The 23,628-nt window shown below is 43.0% G+C and overlaps 1 long non-coding RNA gene across 1 annotated transcript; it reads left to right on the plus strand.

Annotated features, from left to right (window-relative positions):
• The first annotated feature begins 1,384 nt into the window (after nucleotides 1–1,384).
• On the plus strand, nucleotides 1,385–7,038 carry LOC121839361. Its single transcript, XR_006078893.1, has 2 exons — nucleotides 1,385–1,520; nucleotides 5,955–7,038. It is a non-coding gene; the product is annotated as an uncharacterized LOC121839361 (long non-coding RNA).
• Nucleotides 7,039–23,628: the final 16,590 nt, after the last annotated feature.

The following is a 23,628-nucleotide window of genomic DNA, read 5'->3' on the forward strand; positions in this document are numbered from 1 at the left end:
TTAGCGGGGTAGAATAAGTATTATGCAAATCATTTGTTGTCGTGACAGCCAAGTACTGTATGTTAATAACGACACGTGACGCTGATGAAAACGTTTATTGAAATGACAAAAACGTGTCAGGAGTTTGCTTAGGATGACGTCAAAGATAGGCAAATTACATGGGCGTAATAGGAGTACCCTAGATCTGTACCCCACTCCGGGGCGTGGTCACATCAACCCACACCTCGCCATGTGTATCTATTGCTAGCATGTCCAGGCAACATCTTCTGCCTCACGTTACCGAAACCCCGCCCACAGTGTTTGATTGACTTGTCTAACACATTGAAAACACAAAGGCGGAATGAGGAAACTAAAAATGAAGCATTGCAACTGATTTATCGAATTTCCTAGATCATTTGAATTTTGATAGTCTTAAACCACACAGAATATGGAAAAGCATTGTCAACTGCAATTGAGAATTAATGTTCTTTTTTTCACAATTCATGCTGTCACATGGAAACTAAATGGCAAACATGGCAAGTGTTTACACAAAAAAAAAACATGTGTCAGTGTTGTACTGGATAGTACCATGGAACTGAAATATGAAACAGACTGCTATTTCTTTTTCAAAATTGGCAGGCAATATGCTTACTCAATCAGGAAAATGATAATGCAATATATTATTTTGAATTATAATTTTGACACAAAAAATGTATACCCATTTAGGAAAAGGAATATCAAACATAATATTGATGTATCATTTGCCTATTACAATTTAAGATTGAATTAAGTCACGCATAGACTTCCATAGAAATAAAGCCCATACCTACTGCACAGTATGGTGGTGGATCTTTTATGGTATCAGGTTATTTTAATTCCACTGGTCCTGGCACTTTTCTTAAGGTTATCGGCATCATGAACTATACCAAGAACAGGATATTTTAGCCCAAAACCTGGTTGCCTCTGCTAGGTGGCTGAAACTTGGCCGTTAGTGGATCTTCAAGCAAGACAATAACTCCAAGCACACAACAAAATCCACAAATAAATTGTTAATTGGCCACAAAATCAGCATTTTGTAATGGCCATCTCAGTCTCCGGACTTGAAACCCATTAAAAACTGTAGATTGACTTAAAGAGGGCAGTCCATAAGCACAGGCAAAGGATATCAAAGATCTGAAAGGATTCTGTATGGAGGAATGGTGTACAATATCCTCGCAACGTGAGGTTTTGAAAGGTATTGAAAACAGGAGTGTCAATAATTTTGACCCCTACCCTTTTGTGAAAAACAATACTACTTTCTCTAAGCAATTGTATTAGTAATTTTATTTAGTCATGTTTCAAAAACAGGTCAGGTCTACATCATGTGCCTCACATTGAACCGGAAGTGTTTGATACATAGCAGAAATGGACATGAAAAAAGAGCTGATAAACCTTACTCGGTCAAAAAAGGAGATTTGTGTTTAATCTAGTGGAACCATTATGTTGTTGTGTTTGAAGGATCGGACTCGCACTTCTGTGGAACTGTTCCATTGATACATACAGTAAGTATGTGTGCATTTTACATGTATGTTTATAGACAGATGTGTATGTGCTGCGTTTGGTTCTGCGGCAAGCTGGCACTTGCATTATATTAAACACAGAAGATTAGCTAATAAGCAGGTGTGAAGCTTGGCAAATGGAGAGTGGGGGAGGTCACCTGCTGTTTGTTAGTTGGCGTCGGCAGTAGCCGCTACGTGATGCCATTCTGGCTGGCGTAAGCGAGCTGGCAATAGACTCTATACCTACTTCGCACCATAGTTTTTAGTTTCCCACAACACAAAAACTGCCTAATTCTGTCACAGGAAATGGGCTTAAAGTGCTCTATGGAGAAACACTTTTCACTGAAAATTCTGTTGTTTTCTTTCCTTCTCTGGCACTCTCTCTGGTTATTAGCAGAAATTATCATAATTTATTTATTGGCGAATTGGCAGATATGCAAAGGAACGATGCGGCGAGAGAAAATAACTAAAAGAGGGGGAATGGTGTCCAAACCATGCTTTTACTTGCTGGACAGTCCTGAGTTAAAGTGACAGTTGATGAGAAGGAAATTGACTTCATCAAAATGTAATTGTGTGATGAACAGCCCAATGTATAGCTTCTGACGCGATCATATTGCTTTGGCACTTGGGGGAAGTGTGGGGTGTCATTATTGTTTACGTTAGGAGCTGTGTTAATGTAGCCTAATGCACACCAAGCAGCTTAACTGGGTGGGGTCTGTTTTCAAAATATTTTGATTTATTCTATGCATTATTTAGGTTTAGAAAGGAAGATGTTTTTGCCCACATCTGTTCAGCTCCTTTGTACTTTATTTTACTTCCCATCCTAAGGTGGTGGAGCTTTACCCCTGGGTTGTGTTCAGTGGGGAGAAAGCGTTTGGAAGCTGAATGAAACAGAAAATTACTACCACAGAATCTGGCATTTCTAACACATAGGCCCATTTTTGTCTTTGAGGCCCCCCTTTATTAGTCAAATAATGATCATTCTGGAATAAAACCCCAATTTAGGGCTCGTTGAATCTGTATCACTTAGGCATCATAGATTGCGTGATAGAGTGAGCCAACAAATGCAGCGTTCACTGTGAATGCAGTGGTGTCATGTCTGGGCTATCATTAAATGTGAAGACTGTTATTTTACCAAATCAATTCTCTCAGTGTAATTATTATTAAGTGATTAAACTAATCATGTAAACTTTAATTAACTAGGAAGTCGGGGCACCACGGAAAAATGTTGTTTAGAGTGTCAATTTCCCAAATATAACTCATCAGATATTTTCATATCTTATCGATTATTCTCATTAATGTACTATTATTACCTCATCAGTTCTCATTACTGTACGTCGCAAACCCTTGGATATCTACACAAACCCTAGCCTAAATCATGACTCAGCGATATACAAATTGGCTTAATTATTTATTTACTAACTAACTAAATAATCACACAGAATTACATAACAAACAAGCAGTAGATATTTGGGTTACTACATGATACAAAGAAAAGGTCCCTAGTGGACGAAACCGATATGACGGCTTGATAGACAAAGGAAAGGGGGTGTGGACTGCTCAACAGCAGGAAACTCATAGCTCATAACTACATTCATAGAAATTGTTAATACTTTACATGAACGACCGCTCATTCGAAAAATAAATTGCAATTTACATATTTACGAGTGTATGTCTTGCCGTCTCTCTCTGGGGTCTCCGGTCCGTCTGCTGGAGAGTCAATCGACAGAAAGTCTCTGGTTGTGTTCGTAATGGATACGACAGGCTTAGTTGTTATAATGGTTACTTCAGAGTACCATTCGGGAATCTTCTTAGAATCGTCTGCGTTACCAGACTAAAGTATTTAAACAGCTGCAGTCTGCATAACTGATCTTTAGTTTGTAGATTTCTTTGCCATTTCAACATGGGACTGACCTCCACGTTCTCTGGTCTTGTCCTTTGGTGGAGTTGTAGTTTAAACCACTTTACACACCAGAGTTATCCGGCATGTTTTCGTCTTAGGAATTCAACCATTTGCAACCTTAGCTTACACCGTGGTTTGCGTGGTCTGGTGTAAATTGTGTCACGGGGCTCTTATACTTGGGAAGAAAAGGGCCGTCTCGTCATGTTTGTGCCCACTTGGGTGTGGCTATTGACTGTGCATAAGTTACCGTAAAACAACCAATTCACATTTAGAAGACTAAATCACATTGTTATCTTTTCAAAAGTATTCGTATACTTCTTCATCCATCTAATACAACATTCAGAAGTAAACCTGGCAGCTGAGAAATGTACACTTTAAGAGATATAGTTATGTGTGTTTCCTGTTCTTCATGAGATCACCAAATGAAACACACTCGACATGACTGTCCTTTAAGTGTCCACGGACCATTCCCACATTCTCCAAAATAGAAACATTGTTTAATTATTCAAAACATTTGATGTCCAAGGGTCTCTCGGTGTTCCACAGTTTACATTCCAATCTCGAACACTACAGCGCATAGGGGCAGCGTATTTTATGACTGACCATAAAACAGTCGACTTCCCGCTCTCCCCCTCTATGAGAGAGAGCATGCTGTAGAGTGGACCCCCTGTAACCTTTCAATTTCAATCACGCTGTAAAGCTGAACTTCCGCGATACGGATTGAATGGAGCCCTTAGACTGGCTAAAAATGGACCAGCCCATCTGGCATTTGCCAGAACTTCCCTGTGGCCATATGACCACATCTTTGCTGTGCATTTGCTATTGCTGTCTCCAGATTTGATAAGAATGTAGCCTAAACTTTGAAAATAATCCTTATCCACAACGGTTAAGGTCTAAGAGCAAAAACGTCTTCTCCTCGGATCCTACTCAGCAATATTATACAACTCACATCATGCCTTCCAGCTTTAGAGTTCCTGACCTGTTTAACTTTTTTTGAGTGTCCCTTCTGCTAAAGCTCCACTAGTCCTAGCTCTAACGGTTTGGCTGGAGCACATCAGAATTCTCCACTTGACACTTTCCAACTTTATCTCCAAGCCATCTCTATGAAATTAGATTCAGGGGAAGGTTACAGTGGCTGTATAAAATAAGAACAATGCCATCCTGGTTGTGTGCAAAGTTAGTTGAAAAGACATCAGCTTGTTTTGGTCATGGTCATGGTCAGGTTGTATACTGTCTAAATCGTACAGTTTTATTGGTGAGAAAAATGCATATCTATGTGGTTGTAAACTGGAATCTCTTCAACCCAAAAAACAGATTTCAACCAGAAAATGAATTTATTATGACGTCCCATGCCAAATTTTGCCCACTGGGGTGTGTGCAGCCAAGGACTGCATAACCTGTTCACATACAAAAAGGTATATTTTATGGTGAAAGTGTGTAATTGCATAAACTGAACTGATACATTCAATGTTCCCAGACTTATTCCCTCACCCTCTTTCAGTACCTGGGCATTTCCAGTCAAGACAAAATAAAGTAAATGGACTAACAAGACTCTTCAAGCAGACGTTGAGGGTGACCTTCACTTACACGAGCCCAAGAGAGCGAGCTACAGTAGAGACGAGAGAGACTTTTGATTCCTTCAGCTGTGTTTGGGAATGAGACTGAACGTGCATTAGGTGCCGCTTCCATCCTTTGCCTCCTCTCATCCACTCCCATATGGCAGGCGTGGGGATCTGGGCGGAGGGAGAGAAAAAAAAAAGAGGTCCCATATGTGTTTTTTCACTTCATTAGTTCCAAAGCAAACAGAGGCCCTCTCCAGCAGATCAATTTAAATCAATGTGGTTTTAGATGTCCAGAAATGCAGCCCTCATTTGCATGAGAAGCTCACATCACAAGCTGTAGAACGTAGGAAAAAGTTAGACTCTCACGCCGAGGGATGTGCTTTAATTAAAGGGACTTTCAAGTGAATGCTTATGGGCCTTCAACGTTGTACACAACAATATCCTCTGATAAGATCTCTAGGGGTTTTCTCAAAGGAGGCTAAGGGGATATGAAAAACATAAAATGACTGTCCTTCTGTGTTTTCTTACTATTGCGACATACACTCAGGGGCCAATGTATTCGGTACACCATCTGGTTTATGAAAATGGTTAGCTCCTACAGACAGTGAGTCAAGTGGCCGTGGCTTGCTATATAAAGCAGGCAGACAGGCATTGCGGCTTTCATTTACTGTTCGATTGAATGTTAGAATGGGCAAAACGAGTGACCTAAGCGGCTTTGAGCGTGGTATGATTGTCCAGTTCCACTACCTCAGAAACAGCCTCCTGGCCTTTTCACGCATGACAGTGTTGTCATGACTCTCTCTCCTTGGTGAGGCTCAAAGGCGCCAGATCAGCTCGGCACAGGGATGACAGTTAGCCAAACCCCCCCCTCTCCCACCAAACCCCCCATTCTCCCACCAGTGAGGAAGGGGGGAGTTGGGCCTTTTTTATGCCTTAACGCTCGTCGTAAACTTTCTCTCTCTTGCCCTGCAGTATTGAACAAAGGAACGTGCTGTGTGAAGAGAGAGACTCTTGCCAAAACTTCAACATCAAACAACGGACACTGGGACAATATATTTGAACACCAAAACGTTGGGGATGATGAGGGATGGAATATGGAAAATGTATGTCTATTTTGTGATGTCATTAAAATGATCAGAAAGACTGTATAACAAGATAACTGTAACTCTGAAAGTGTAGACGTCCTAGTTATCAGGTTTGCATCTAAATGTTGTATAAAACAAATTATTAAGTAAAAGTATACTTTTGAAAAGATAGAAATGTGAGTTTCGCCTTCTAAATGAGATAATGGCTTTTCATATAAACCTGGGCCCAGTCAGTAAACACACCATGTGATGTGAGCACAGACATTGTGTCAACAGGACCGACGGCTCTCCAAGGCCAGAGTGCTTAAAAGGACTCGCAGAGAATTTAAATTCAGACCAGAGAACGTGAGGACATGGTCCACACGTTGAAATGGTTTAAACTACGAGACCAAAAAATGGTAAGACCCTCTGAAACTCTCGACGAGTGAAGAAGGTGAAGACTAGACCAAACATTCACAGTCTACAGCTGGGTATGTGAGGTAGTCTAGGACAATTGACCAAAGACGGGAGGGAAGGACAGATCCCTCTCACACTTGGAGGTATCCATTCTAAGAACACTCCAAGACAAAGAAGCCTACAACTAAGAAGGACATTGTGACCTCCGGTAGACAACCAGTCTTACATCGAACTACTCCCCATAGACGGACCAAGTGGTTTCAACAAAGAGACGACAAAGACATCTACGTGTAAATATATGTTGCATTTCTAATCCAAATGAGCGGTTGTTAGGGTGCTAAATATTCTGGATATGGTGAGCGTAGTTTCTAAATGTATGTACGATAAGTTGACTCTCTCTGTCTTTATCTTTCCCCACCCCCTTTCCATTGTGTAACCAAATGGTCATGTTTTTATTAGTCCACTAGGAACTGTTTTCATTGCATTATGTTAGTAATCAATAACCTATACCGTGTGTGTGTTTATGTATTTCTGTGATTATTTAGTTAGTGAATAAATAATTAACCTCTCTGGGATATGTGGGACGCTAGCCAGTGAAATTGCAGGGCGCCAAATTCAAAACAACAGAAATGCCACAATTAAAATTCCTCAAACATACAAGTATTTTACACAATTTTCAAGATAAACTTCTTGTAAATCCAGCCACAGTGTCTGATTTCAAATAGGCTTCACGGCGAAAGTACACCAAAAGATTATGTTAGGTCAGCACCTAGTCACAGAAAACCATAAAGCCATTTTTCAGCCAAGGAGAGCCCTCACAAAAGTCAGAAATAGCGATTAAATTAATCACTAACCTTTGATGATCTTCATCAGATGGCACTCACAGGACTTCATGCCATAAATGTGTGTTTTGTTCGATAAAGTTAATCTTTATGTCCAAAAACCTCATTTGAAATTGGTGTGTTATGATCAGAAATGCATTGTCTCAAACAAACATCCAGTGAAAGTGCAGAGAGCCACATCAAATTACAGAAATTCTCATAATAAACATTGATAAGTGTTATGCATGGAAATATAGATAAACTTCTCCTTAATGCAACCGCTGTGTCAGATTTCAAAAAGTCTTTATGGCGAAAGCACACCTTGCGATTATGTTAGGTCAGCACCTAGCCACAGAAAAACATACAGCCATTTTCCAAAGAAGGAGAGGTGTCACAAAAGTCAGAAATAGCATTATAAATATTCACTTACCTTTGATCTTCATCAGAATGCACTCCCAGGAATCCCAGTTCCACAATACATTTTTGTTTTGTTCGATAAAGTCCATCATTTATGTCCAAATACCTCCTTTTTTTCGATTGTTTAGTTCACAAATCCAAACTCACGAGGCGCGGGCAAGTCCAGGCGAAAGTTCAGACGAAAAGTCCAAAAAGTTATATTACAGTTCGTAGAAACATGTCAAACGATGTATAGAATCAATCTTTAGGATGTTTTTATCATAAATCTTCAATAATGTTTCAACCGGACAATTCCTTTGTCTTTAGAAATGCAATGGAACGCAGCTAACTCTCACGGGCGCGTGCGAGACTGAGCTCATGGCACTCTGCCAGACACCTGGTTGAAACAGCTCTCATTCTCTCACCCTTCAGAGTAGAAGCCTCAAACAAGGTTCTAAAGACTGTTGACATTTAGTGGAAGCCGTAGGAAGTGCAATATGACCCCATGGATACTGTATATTCAATAGGCAATGACTTCAAAAACTACAAACCTCAGATTTCCCACTTCCTGGTTGGAATATTTTTCAGGTTTTGGCCTGCCATATGAGTTATGTTATACTCACAGACATCAGTCAAACAGTTTTAGAAACTTCAGAGTGTTGTCTATCCACATCTACTAATTATATGCATATTCTAGCATTTGGGCCTGAGTAGCAGGCAGTTTACTCTGGGCACCTTATTATCCAAGCTACTCAATACTGCCCCCCAGTCCCAAAGAAGTTAAGCCAATTTGTGTATCGCAGATTCATTACTTACGTTAGGGTTTGTGCAGATTTCCGAAGTCAACGACGTTCAGAATTAGACTGATATGAGGAAATAATAATTAATTGACTGTTATTTAGACAAACTCAGAAGATTAAGTCGGAGGATAGTAACTTGGTAAACAACTTTTCCTGTGGTGCCCCAAATTCCTAATGAGTTGATTGTTACAATATTAATTCAATCAAGTAATAATTAAATGTAGTAGGCAATTATTCGATAAATAGCAGTCATCACGTTAATGATAATCACGTCAAGACAGTGTCTAGGGTTTACCAAGAATAGTGTGACAAACAAAATACATCCAGTCAGCCGCAGTCCTGTGGGTGAAAACAGCTCGTTGAGAGGTCGAAGGAGAATGGCAAGAATTGTCAAGCTAACAGGCAGGCACACAAACAGGCAAAAACAGTGCAGTACAACATGGTGTGCAGAACGGCACCTCGGAACGCACAACTCGTTAGTTATTGTCACGGATGGGCTACTGAAGCTGACGACCACACCTGGTTCATGTGTTGTTACCTACCCTTACCACCTGGGGGACGGCCCCTCAGGAAGTCCAGGATCCAGTTGCAGAGGGAGGTGTTTAGTCCCAGGGTCCTTAGCTTAGTGATGAGCTTTGAGGGCAGTATGGTGTTGAACGCTGAGCTGTAGTCAATGAATAGCGGGATTTCTTATAAGCTTCCGGGTTAGAGTGCCGCTCCTTGAAAGCGGCAGGTCTACCCTTTAGCTCAGTGCGGATGTTGCCTGGAATCCATGGCTTCTGGTTGGGGTATGTACGTACAGTCACTGTGGAGACGACGTCGTCGATGCACTTATTAATGAAGCCAGTGACTGATGTGGTGTACTCCCCAATGCCATCAGAAGAATCCCAGAACATATTCCAGTCTGTGCTAGCAAAACAGTGCTATAGCTTAGCATCTGCTTCATCTGATCACTTTTTTATTGACCGCGTCACTGGTGCTTCATGCTTTCATTTTAGCTTGTAAGCAGGAATCAGGTAAATATAATTATGGTCAGATTTTTCCAAATGAATGGTGAGGGAGAGCTTTGTATGCGTCTCTGTGTGTTGAGTAAAGATGAAAACTCTCTAGGTAGACAGTGTCGTCTACATCTTATCATGAGATACTCTACTGTATCTCAGGCGAGCAAAACCTCAAGACGTCCTTAGATATCGTGCACGAGCAGTTGTTTACAAATATACATAGACTGCCACCCCTTGTCTTACCAGAGGCTGCTGTTCTATCCTGCCATACAGTGTATAATCCGCCAGCTGTATGTTATTCATGTCGTCGTTCAGCCACGACTTGGTGAAACATGTTCTGAGTTAAAGAAAGTATTTCCGGTCATAAGACAGAAACGTTATGTACAAAAGAAGTTACAAATAATGCAAAAAAACATACACAATAGCACAATTTGTTACGGGATCGAAAAACGGCAGCCATCTACTTCGGCGCCATTCCCTTTGTCTGTCCCATTATAGCGTCTGTGACAGCATGGGCAGCACCATTGAGGCTACAACCCATAGGAATCCCCACCTATTTGACTACTTTAAAATGGGGAAACATGGTGGAAGCCCTCAATGGCGCTGCCCATTCCAAAACGGCCTCTTGGCCACAAGAGGCCTTGATCATTCTCTATGGTTCCCACACACTCCTACTGTTTAGAGGAACAACTGAAAATTCAACCAAATGTCATGGGCTTGGTTTCTGTATAGCACTTTGTGACATCTGCTGATGTAAAAAGAGCTTTGTAAATACATTTGATTGAAATTTGATTGATGGGACCTTAAACACATGATAAATTCTCACCTAGCCTATACAAATACAATTCTGCTTTATGAATTGCACTTAACCTTTATTTTGACAAGGAGTCATACAGGTAAGCCCTCAATACACATCAATATATGGAATATAAATCTTACTGTAGCCCCTTGTGGTTTCTATGGTGTAAACAACACGAAAAGAGACCAGGGGATGTTGTGTGCTTCTCGGCTTACGACAGGCAAAGTTCAGTCCATTGATACCATACCACAACCCCACCACCATTCATCCTCCCTCCCTCCCTCCACTAGCCTGTCTAGACAAAGTCCCCATTGTCCCTCTGCCCTCATTCGTACAGCAACCACCAACACTCCTAGTGGAATTTCACCATTCGCCCTCATCGAATGGAACATTACAACTATATGAAGCACACACAGGTTAAAGCTGGAATCTGTAACGTGAAACTGCAACCTCTGATTACAACAACAAAGAAGTTACTTCAAACAACAAACACAGGTTTTGTTTCCCTCAGATGTCATTGCACGTGCGATAGAACAGCAGATGTTGTATTAGGATACTGAATGTTCCTCTTCACCATTTCATGAACAAAACAATAACAAAATGTGCCTCCTTACATTAGCCTGTAGTATTTAGAATTGATTTTAAAATGATCTTGATCATCAACAAAACTCTGCATGGTTTAGCCCCTAATTGTTTACCATAACGTTGTTTCCACGTCATTTCATTTAAATTACGTTGAACCAATGTGGAATAGATGTTGAATTGAGGTCTGTGCCCAGTGGGATACATAATTCACTAGGCACCAAATTAGAGGTAGAATAGTGGCTTTACACCAGGATGTCAAGTGTGGGTCAGGATGTCAGGTGTGACCCAGTGCCACAGCAGGGGTTGTTGACCGTGCGCCCAACCTCAACCAATTGGATCCTCTCCACTAAACCTCATAGTGTCTGTGATCCAGATAAGAAGATAAGGGGAGAAGAAGATAAGAGTATAAGATAAGAGGATAAGGGGATAAGAAGGCAGTATGGACTATGTCGCTCATATTGTACCTGTCGACCCTAGAAGAGAGCTCTCCAATCCTGTTTCTGGAGAGCTATTGTCCTGTAGGTTTTCGCTTCAACCCTAATCTAGCGCAGTGGATTCTAATAATTAGCTGGTTGATGAACTGAATCAGGTTAGTTACAGCTGGGGTAGGATTGAAAACCTTACAGGAGGGTAGCTCTCCAGGAAAAGAGTTGGAAAAGCCTGCCCTTGAGGGTCCAGACTGTGCAGACAGACATTCCTACCTGGATTAACCACACAGAGCCAAGAGTCTCCCCCAGGTTCCTTTCTCTGGCCTGCACTTCTACAACCAACCCCACCAACATTACCATCTCTACCACCACCACAATCACCACCATTACCATCACCTTTACCATCCCTACCACCACCACTACAAACACTACCACCGCCATTACCATCACTACCACCACAATCACTACCACCACCACCATTACCATCACAACCATCCCCTCATCACTACCACCACCACTACCACTGTTACCCCCCACCCTCACCATCACCTCGTCACTACCACCACCATCACTACCACTGTTGCCCCCCCACCATCACCACTACCAAGACCACTACACTTCATCCACCACCCCATCACCAACACCCTTATCATCCCCACCACTGCTACTACCACCACCACCACCACCACTACCAATGCCCCTACTACCACAGAACAGAACACCAAGGAATAGTGCATCAGACAGAGGGTGACAGTAGCACCCCCCATCCCCTAGTCATCTGATGTGAGGTAATGTGAGGGCGAGCCTCCATCTGCCATCAATCCTACACAGTAGCAGAAGGTGAAACTAATGAGGCTTGATTTGCCGAGGCACCTGCCTTCAATCTGGGGGCGCTCTACCCCCTTTCTCCTCCCAGCCCAGCCCTCTTCCTCCCCTCAAGGTGTAATCATTGGTTAGTGTGTTATGGGAGATCCCAATCAACCCACATGACCTCAAGCAGGGAGATTCATTAACGGATATGCAAGGGAAGGAACTCTTGACCTGCCAATCCACCAAACCATCAAAAGTGCCTATAGCCTCTCCTTCAAAAGGGTGGGAGAGATGGAGGATAGTAGATGATGAAGGGGAAATGTGGCAACCTTTTTGCATCTGATCAGATTTCTATTACAGTCAATGATATAACGATGGAGTGTATCCACGTCAAAATCGATGTTTCCATGTTCCAAGCATTTTGTCACTTTTAAGGGGAAGCTATATTTTGAAAGGTTAGCATGGGGAAGGCCCTGGACCACTCGTCCATTTCACTTAACTTCCTGATGATTCGTACCAATGAAGACTCCCGCAAGTACTTTGCTTGGATGTTAAGATTACTTTAGCCTATCGCTGCTTTGCAAAAAAAGTCTCATCTGTGTGCTGTTATGTCTCTTTAACATCCTCTCCACATAAATCATAGAACTTAGGAAGGTTTGAAACCTCTGGGGAATTTATGAACCAGCTCCCTGAGGAAAGGTGTTATGATATAAAACGGATCTTCCCATTGGACTACACTGGTTTACTTTTAAATTCCCTCTTTAGCCAGAGGCAGGCTAAATATGTGTCGATTTAGAGATGAGCACTGCCCTCTCCTGGTGAAAAGCTCAACGATTCATTGCAAAATCTCCATGGATGGAGGTCGATTGCAGGGATTTCAAATTCAAGCCTTTAAAAAAATCAGGCAAATAAATGGCACTTCTGACATTTTGAAATATAATTTCAATTAAATTGTCTGAATTGAATACCCAGTAACAAATAAATTGTCAATTTACTAAATTGCTTAGTGTAAATACTACACTATTCATTAAAACAAGAGAGCCAAATGCAGACAGTGCAACATAGGGACAATTTTCAAAGGTAGATGAATCTGGCAGGATTATCAAATCACTCATTCACTTACTCAAACTGATTCGCAGATGGGCAATTATTAGGACTTGTCATATACCGGAGGCAGTACTGCAGTGGTCACTAGCTGGCACAGCTGCAAAGTCCTAAAATGTGAATTTAAACCTAAACCTAACCACACTTCTAACCTTATGCCTAGCCTTAAACACGTTTTCATAAATGTTTACGACATAGCCAATTTGGACTTTTCAGCTGGCCCATCTAGCGGAAATTGCTCAGTTCTGCCTCCAGAGCAAGATTCATGACAGTAAATGTCAACCTGCTTCTGATTCCCTCTGCCTTGCTTGTGAAATACGAGATATCAATTGTTACTCAGTTACAAATGACTCAGAATGACTCAAATGAGCCATGGCTTGCCAAGGTAATTTATAAATGTTTTCGACCACTATTGCGAATCGTTCATTGCCAAACTAAGCATGTTAACGATATGTTTTCTCCTTCCATAGAACGGAGCTACATCCTTGTAGTTAACGGGGGTCAGAATGTTAGGCAGGTGGTTGGAAACCGAGGCAGATGGGCAGAGCATGGAAGCTCTGGATTTGTGAGCTTCTCTTCCACGTCCAGCTGCACCAAGGGCCCTTGAATTATTACCGGGACCCCATTCATAATTAGCAGAAGCCTAGTGGGGCCTAACCCCCTTCTAACGATGCCTTTGTTGGTGGCTGATCTATTCACAACAAATGAGAGAAAACTTATGACTGTGAGAAGCGCTCCTGCATATTGAGGGCTAAGGAACAGTCAGCATTATCTCAATCATTTCCTCATTGAGATGAGCGTTCACACAGAGGGGTGTGTGTACATGTTTTAAGATTGCAGCACTTCAGAGATCTCAATTCCCACCGCCCAGTTTGTTTTAAATGATTGCAATTCATATATTTACAAAATATTGTTCTTTACAAGTCAATGCTGAATTTCAACAAAAAACTTGTGAGTTCAAATCTTGAAATATCAACACTAAGCAATTTTATAAAACATATAAATATCCCTCAGCTCAGATGCATAACAAAACAATCGGTGGGGGCATTTTGCTGAGAAATAAATCCCAGATGGTAGCTTTAATGTGATTGTTACTGTCTCTGATGATACCACAAGGAACGTGATCCTACGGGTTGGCTTGGTGGGCCATCTCTTCCTGACCTATCGTGTCCAGGTGCATGCTGGGAGCACGGCCACAGATGGCCCGTGGTGCGCAACGTTACAGCACAGCTGTGGAAGCCACCTGAATTTGATTCCTCTGACTGTAGCCTAGCAACGGCAGGCCCCAACCAACACACAGAGTGCCGTTGTGGTGCAAGCGGCCGGATGGGCGCCTGGTTGCAGCTCACTGGTAGGTGACATTGAGCAAACGCTGGCGTGCTGCGATTAGAGTATCAGAGTCCCACAGCTTCTCCAGGAGGAAGTCGTACCAAATGTAAAATCCAAGTAAGAAGGAGCTGGCATGTTCCTCTAACACAAGTGGATCTCAATATCCTAAGTGCCTCCATCTTACCTTTACTCACAGACATACAGTATAATGCACATATATGCACACAGTATATGTTCCATGAACACACTTTATGTACATATTAGTGATATACATTCAACAAAAGGTCATTAAAAACGATTAACAAAATAGGGCTAGTATTAATAAGAATGAAATACAGTAGATGACCTATTATATGACTATATAAGACCCAGCTAATCAACACACTATTGTGATGGAATTGATAACTTCTTATTTTTTGTCTATTTAGCTACAGTAGTAATATCCACTGCATTCCCCAGCCTCTCTCCTCTTACAGCCTACTGTCGATCTTCCAACAGCTTCTGTTCAACTAAAACACCAAGTGCCTCCAGCCACTTTGATTCCTTCCCTGTGCAGTTGTTCATCAGATCAGATCTGGCGCTGTTTGGCACAACCGGTCTCCCCATGGCCATACCTTTCATCTTCCTCTGACTCTGGGGTGGGAGGACTGGCAGGGGGACGCGGCTTTCTGGAGATGTTACTTGGTGACGGGCCGTGTCCATCTGGTTTGTGTTGCACTGGGGCCAGATGAATGGCAGGCCACCACTTGCCATGCTTTTGAATCTCAGCGGCGGCTCTGTCCACTTTGATTCTCCGATAATTAAGGAGTCATCTGCCCAGCTGAGTTGGAGGAGCGAGGAGGAGGAGAGAAAGATAGGAAGTAAGAGAGGAAGTAAGAGAGGAGAGAGACATGTGATTTGTGATTATAATACATAAGCCAAAACATTCAAATATAATGCTGTCAGGAATATTATCTATTTCGATCAGTCAAATAAAAAAAGGGGGGGGGGGGCTTGTTCTCAACAACTATGTGGTTTCTCCTACTCCTACTGGATATCAATAAGTACTGGCTTACATAGGGAAAGGGCAACTGGGATTGCTTAGGGACCGGACTCCCCTGCATGAGTTTATGCATACAAACATATGAGTGCACACACGTCACGTGCACGTGTGTACACACACACAGATATGTGTATGTGTGTGTGGATGGGGTGGGGTGGGGGTAGTTAACATTCCCAATATGTGTTCTGGGAATCAGAAAACACAACGGTGTTTCTTTCTGTTTAATGCGGGTGTCACTTCAAAAGTCCTAACGCTCCCCTCCCCACCAGCCTCCTGAGTTCCTAACATATGTTATGAGACCTGATGAAACACAGCAACATACCCACTGAGCTCTCCAAACGTAGACATACAGTCGCTGGTGAAAGTCTACACAGCCCTTGCACAGTCATCACATTTTGCTGCCTTAAAATGAAACCTAAAGACGAAATGTTTTCCTATCGATCTACACAACCTGCTCCACATTTTTTAAATCATAGAAAATGTTTCACACAAAAAATAAACTAAAAAAGAGGATGTATTGATTGCTTATGTCTTCACACCCCGAATTTGATACTTGGTGGCCATTACAGCTGTGAATCATTTTTAATAAGATTCTACCAACCTCGCACAAGTCTTCTGTCAACAAACAGTGCATTCTGTCACACCCTGACCATAGTTTGCTTTGTATGTTTCTATGTTTTGTTTGGTCAGGTGTTAGTCACTTTCTTGGGGGGTGAACACAGGAAGTATGGCGAAGCCAGGTAGGAGACCTGAGCCAACTTCCTGTGCTTACCGGGGGGCGAGAGAGACCGGGCAGGCACCGTGTTATGCTGTGGAGCGCACGGTGTCCCCAGTGCAGGTGCATAGCCCGGTGCGGTACATACCAGCTCCGAGTATCGGCCGGGCTAGAGTGGGCATCGAGCCAAGTGCCATGAAGCCGGCTCTACGCATCTGGTCTCCAGTGCGTCTCCTTGGGCCGGCTTACATGGCACCAGCCTTGCGCATGGTGTCCCCGGTTCGCCTGCATAGCCCAGTGCGGGCTATTCCACCTCGCTGCACTGCAGGCTCGGTGCTAAAGAGCTCCAGTGCGCCTGCACGGTCCGGTCTATCCGGTACCACCTCCACGCACCAGCCCTCCGGTGGCAGCCCCCTACACCAGGCTGTCTCTCCGTCTCATCCTTACAGGTGCTCCCGCCTGTCCAGCGCTGCCGGAGCCTTCCTCCTCTCCAGCGCTGCCGGAGTCTCCAGTCTGCCCAGTGCCGCCTGAGCCGCCAGTCTGCCCGGCGCCGCCTGAGCCGCCCGTTTGCCCGGCGCCGCCTGAGCCGCCCGCCTGCCCGGCGCCGCCAGTGCCGCCCGTCTGCCCGGCGCCGCCAGTGCCGCCAGTGCTGCCAGTCTGCCCGGCGCCGCCAGTGCCGCCAGTCTGCCCGGCGCCGCCAGTCTGCCCGGCGCCGCAAGTGCCGCCAGTCTGCCCGGCGCCACCAGTGCCGCCAGTCAGCCAGGGGCCGCCAGTGCCGCCAGTCAGCCAGGGGCCGCCAGTGCCGCCAGTCAGCCAGGGGCCGCCAGTGCCGCCCCTCTGTCCCGAGCTGCCGCCCCTCTGTCCCGAGCTGCCCCTCTGTCTAGTAGGGTCATTTAGTAGGGTCGCCGTGGTTAGGAGGCCACGGAAGCGGTCAATGGGGCGGACTAAGACTATGGTGAAGTGGGGGCCACGTCCAGCACCAGAGCCGCCACCGCGGACAGATGCCCACCCAGACCTTCCCCAATAGGTTCAGGTTTTGCGGCCGGGGTCTGCACCTTGGGGGGGTACTGTCACACCCTGACCATAGAAACATACAAAGCAAACTATGTTTTGTTTGGTCAGGGTGTGATCTGAGTGGGCATTCTATGTTACATGTCTAGTTTGTCTATTTCTATGTTTGGCCTGATATGGTTCTCAATCAGAGGCAGGTGTTAGTCATTGTCTCTGATTGGGAACTATATTTAGGTAGCCTGTTTGGTGTTGGATTTTGTGGGTGATTGTTCCTGTCTCTGTGTTTGCACCAGATAGGGCTGTTTTGGGTTTTCACGGTTCTTGTTTTGTTAGTTTGTTCATGTGTAGAGTCTTTATTAAAGAACCATGAATAGAAACCACGCAGCATTTTGGTCCACCTCTCCTTCAACTCAAGAAAACCGTTACAGAGTGTCAGAGTGACCATGGGGTTCTTGGTCACCTCCTTGACCAAGACCCTTCTCCCCCGATTGCTCTAGGAAGAGTCTTGGTGGTTCAAAACTTCTTCCATTTAAGAATGATGGAAGCCACTGTTGTTAGGGAGTGTCAATGCTGCAGAAATGTTTTGTAACCCTTCCCCAGATCTGTGCCTTGACACAATTCCTTTGACCTCATGGCTTGGCATTTTTGCTCTGACATACACTGTCAACTGTGGGACCATATATAGAGAGGTGTGTGCCTTTCCAAATCATGTCCAATCAATTGAATTTACCACAGGTGGACTCACATCAAGTTATAGAAACATGATCAATGGAGGACGATCAATGGAAACAGGATGCACTTGAGCTCAATTTTGAGTCTCATAGCAAAGGGTCTGAATACTTATGTAATTAAGGTATGTCTGTTTTTTTATATATAATTGCAAACATTTCTAAAAACCTGTTTTCGCTTTGTCATTATGGGGTATTGTGTGTAGATTGATGACAATTTTTAAAATTGTAGTCCATTTTAGATTAAGGCTGTAACCAGGGTGGGGTAGGTTACTTTCTAAATGTAATCTGTTACAGTTACTAGCTACCTGTCCAAAAATTGTAATCAGTAACGTAACTTTTGGTTTACCCAAACTCAGTAACGGAATTTGAATACATTCTGCTACATTTAGATGACTTTCCCCTTAAGAGGAACAAGACAAAAATGTATGTTACCAATTGAACAAATCTATTACAAGATACATCTATGTTACAGTTTACATAGCTGGCCATATATGGAAGTTAAATGTGACTTTATAGGTTGGTTATGTAGGCTTCTTCTAACCCATCGCTTTCTACTACACATAATTGATTAAATTATATCTTTACATTAAAAACCAAAGTCTATAAGAATTCCAGTCATTCCAATAAATGTTATACCCCTTGATCTGCAAAGTTGGTCAAATCTTATTCAAAATGATTCAAAGCTGTAATGGCTGCCAAATGTGCTTCCTCCAAGTGTTAACTCTGGGGTGTAAAGTTATACGCAACCAGAAATGTTGTTGTATATTCATTTGGAAAATGTTCAGTCATTTTCTTTCACTTTGAAAATGTGGAGTAGGTTGTGTAGATCTGAAGGGGGGAAAAAATCGAATAGAATTTTTTAAATTGAATTGTAAGGCAGAAAAAAATGGACATTGTGCAAGGGGTGTGTAGACTTTCACCAGGAACTGTATGTGTCTGATTTATTATCAACTTTCATCTTGTACGGTGTGACTTCATTTCATTCAATGCGTGAAATTGAAGTGTGAGTAGCACCTCATACTGCACAGCAAGAAGCAGCACAGTTTATTTACCTCATCTTTGCAATTTTATCGTACATGCCCATATGCCAGCTGTCAAGCAAATCCTGTCTGAATGACATTTAAAAAAAAACATAAACCTTAGACCATGAAATCCTGTTAACTGTATGATACTGCGAGTGAAGCACCAGGTCAAAGGGGGTTGAAGTATAACAGAGCTGGTTTGGTGAACCGCGCTCACGTAATCAGTAACCTTGCCTGAGACCTGAAGACTTGCGTTAGCTCACCAAGCAAATGCCTAGGTTTTTAGCTCGGCGGGCTAACACAGTCCCAGGAGACCGGAGTCAAGCCCAGCCGGTCACATATATCTACACAGCCATGATACGACCTGTTTACTCAGTGTGCAGCTGTTATCATGTCTCTCCACTGTGCATTAGTCTGTTCCAAGGTAGGCCTTCATAATGCAGGCCTCACCACACGTCTCCTTATTTTAATAGACTTATTGAACTATACTGTGGATCCCAGTAGATAGGACCTCTGACCATCATTATAATGCCTTCGTGGGCTGTATAGATCTGGCAATGTCCACAGGCTCGCCAAGACATCTGCCGTCCAACTTGGCAACATGAATAGGAGGCGTTGGCTTGAGTTCAAGTTCGAAAGAGTGAGACGGTCCCGTGCCTTTTGTTAGCGAGCAGCCTATTATCAGTGTTGTGTGTGTGTGTGTGTGTGTGTGTGTTTATGGTTGCCACTGCCTCTATGGCCCCAGAATGGAGGGTAATGAGATACAGTTGTTATCGTTGTCGTGGAGACCCCCTCTGTCTATGATCCTTCTGGACAGTGTTTGTTAGAAGACAGGAATGATGCAAGTATTCACATGGGGCCTCGTGTAAAAAATAAAAAAAATCCCTGCAGTGGTTACACTTTACTTGAAGGGTACCTACTAAAGGACTTCATAACACATTCATAATTATATCTTAATTGTTTTTATTTAAAATCCAATTAAGTGAGTTGTGAAATTTTGTTAAGTGCAAAAAAACATTTAGCTTTTAAGGATATCCAGAAATGAAATTTAGCATTACTTGACACACACACACCACAGAATTTGGCGCCAACGCTGATATATTTACCAGCTAACGAAGCTAACCAAAGCCCCTGGCCGGCAGGTCTGGAGGAGGCTTAAACATAGCCAGGATTCAGGATGGGTGCCAGGTCTTCTACCATTGACTATTGTGGCTACTTAATGAACCTACACAGAACTGACTGCTTCAATGTGCAGTGACAGATACGAGGTCCCTTGGATGATTGATTTATTTGCTGCACGTGGTTGTGATTTCCATAACATTACCTTCCCAAACCATGGGAAGTCGCACCAGTATGAAGACATTATGAAGCCCTCAATGTATGCCCACGCATGCGTCTTTCTCTCTATAAAGAGCTGTGGTGAAATGTATTAAGATTATATAGTGTGCATATGCATAACTACAGAAGGATAACTAGGCATGGTGGACCCATTTGGACTTTGTTACCTTTTGACAGTACTCCCTGATAGGTCACTTTGGCCCCTTTGAAAAGACACCGTTAGAGACGATAGGAACTATGCTAGCAGGGGCGTAATGCTTTCAAACAACCATGAATCAAATCTTTGAATGTGTTGCACTAGGTAGGGACTATAATTTCGAAGATAGCTGGCGGGAAACAAAAACGGCAGTGGAGAAACATCCATATCTACATCTATCCATGAATCCAGAAACATTAAAAAATATCAGTGAAAATTACAGGCATCCATCTTGGCATACTGAAGCGGGTCCTGGCAGCCATCCCGGCATGCAGCAGCTAGGCCCTGTCTCTGTGATTGCGGCACCCTGTCTCCATCAGGAGATCACAAAGGTATTGGTGGGATTAAAAAATGGGCACTGCTGGCACATCCAGGCGGAAAAGGTTTTTTTGGGGGGGGGGGCACTGCTCAATATGCGCTCCACCTGCGCCGCTCCAAGGCGCGCGCCAAGCACACGAGCTGGCAGGCTCTGCCAATCCCTAACTGATTGGAAGTTGCCATGGTGATATCAGGGAGGCTGGGGGATGAGGGAGATGGTAGCTGAGGGGGCGCAGGGTGTAAAAAATATCAACATGGTATTTTTTTAATTTAGAAAATTGGCAAAGGAAGTGTATTCTATGAATCACCATTAATAATAAGTCACATATGGGACGGAACATAATTACGCTTTTTTGGCTCTACCTACGGGCAATAAGGAACGGTGAGCTCCCCCCAAAAAGCTGATCTCATCAAAGACACTTAAGCTCTCCCGGTAGTCAGAGTGAAGATATGCGTAGATCTGATAATGGCCATTTAATAACGATATCTCTGAAGTTCATCGCTGAGCATAGAAAGAGGTGTTAAGAAGCCTTGAGCCATCGTTCATCAGAACTAGATCTGTATCCATCCGCCAGTCTGTTAATTATTGACTGAACCACCACTGGTGGATGGCAACCAAAAGAAATAGACCTTACATTTTTGCAGACACTCTTATCCATAGTGCCTTACAAGAGCAATTTGGGTCAAGTCCTTTTCTCAAGGACACATCAACAGCTTATTCACCTAGTCGACTCTGGGATTCGAACACAACAACCTTTCGGTTACAACGCTCTTAACCACTAGGCTACCTACTACCTTCTTGTCTGCTTGACAATCAGCAGCATATCATCTTCTCTCTGTCTCCAATACTCATGTTTATTCACAACCAAACCAGCCACTTTCCTTTCTCCTTCATTTGGTTATCGTGTTTTAGGTAAACAGATTCTCCCCTCTTTGGAGAGTGGGGCGATTCTGGGAGCCAGTGGAGGGAGAGAGACAGAGGGGAGCAGGAAATCTTACCCATAGCTTTTGATAACAAAATGGCCACCATCCAACTCCAGGCGAGAGCAGCACTTGGAGCTGCCAGGGGGCGCCGCAGCGCGTGATTCAGCTGGAATCCAATGCCCTCATCTGCATCAGAGTGAAGAACATAATTAAAATTGTTTTCAAGGCATAAAGTCCTTTGGCTAGAAATACCTGGCCCCCTTTTTTCAAGTGTTAGGTTAGAAGTTCCCTTAGGATAGATTCTAGGATTGATTGTGTACTTGGGGGATGAGTGTGTGGAGTGCTATGTGAGGAAAGATGTTTGATAGATTGCTTCAGAGACAGACCATAATACTAATGGCTCACACTGTTGATGAGTTTGGGTGGAAAAAAAACCCAGCTAGCACATAATGTTCTGAGAACTATATATTTCTTAAAGCTTGGTGGTTGTCCTGTGGTTATTTTGCATACAACCTTCCCACAATGTTCTGGGAATGGTGCGGATTGTTGCTTGGCTTTGGAACATTCTCTACACATTTAAGGAACTTGACATTATTTTCTTGGTATTTCATTGCTGTAACAGAACATTTCCTAAAAGTTCAAACATGGTTACATTGAATTCACATTTAGGTAATGTCCTAGGAACGTTCTCCAACTGGTTTGACACTGGGAATGTTCTTAAATAGTTCAGAGAACATTAAGAAACAATGTTCTTCTGTGGGAATTTCAATACTTCAGCATAAGATTTCCTACAGATTCATCATGGTTATTTTTAAAGTCAGGTTCTCAAATTGTTCCTAGAACGTTAAGAAATCTTTCCATAAAAAACACAGGACAACTTTAGTTGCGTTCAGAGAACATTTCAAGAATTATATTTAAAAACATATACATTCCATTCTCAGCATCAACAAAACTCTGTATCCTCTATCTTAAGTGTGTTCAGATGTGTTAGCCATACCCACTAATTGGCCACATCTGCTCTTAATGAGTGCTTGTTTCCTTTGAAATGGGGTCTGTTTGAATAGACTAAAATGAACAGCTTTGTATGCTTAAAAAACATGGCATGCTAGCTCTATCCTGGTGGCGAAGTGCACTAATTCCATTGCCTGATGACTCAAAGTGAATTATATCGCTGCTCTATGTTCACTACCTACTTCTGTCTGAGACTGCCATCATTGAAGTCATTTGTGGTGACGTCAAAATGAGGGGTGTTGTTCAAAACAAAGTCAGTGATTTAATCGTCTCTAACCAAGCAGAGTATCAAAGACACATTTTCAAGACGCTGCTTGACCAACGTGTGTTTTGTCTCTAGCCCAACCCATTGGGTTCTGGGACCAATCAGAATCGTTAGAAATGTGTTTGCATGAGTAATGCCTAAGGAAATGCATTTCCATGTCTCCTATCTGTGCTTGGAGTTCAAAAAAGCTAGCAGTGTTACTAAAAGTCTTATTGAAACAGTAAAAGTTAAGGAAGTTATTCAAAAACCTCCAAATAACCTATAATTTCCTTTCTCAGAGCGTTAATAAAACCTCCCAGGAAAACTTGAAAGGATCCAGAGTAAAAAGTTCTCAGAACCTCCCTGCAACCTAAAAATAAATGGTCCAGAACAAGTGGAATTTTCACTTCTGTTCTCAGAATGTTTCAAAAATATGTTGAGTTTCACCAGGATACAAGCTAGTTAAAATGCAGCGTACATAGGCCTACACAAGACTATGAGAAAATGACCTGTGTTGTTATGCATATGAGGGTCATTCTC

This window comes from Oncorhynchus tshawytscha, linkage group LG15, assembly GCF_018296145.1.
Source record: "Oncorhynchus tshawytscha isolate Ot180627B linkage group LG15, Otsh_v2.0, whole genome shotgun sequence".
Taxonomy (NCBI): domain Eukaryota; kingdom Metazoa; phylum Chordata; class Actinopteri; order Salmoniformes; family Salmonidae; genus Oncorhynchus; species Oncorhynchus tshawytscha.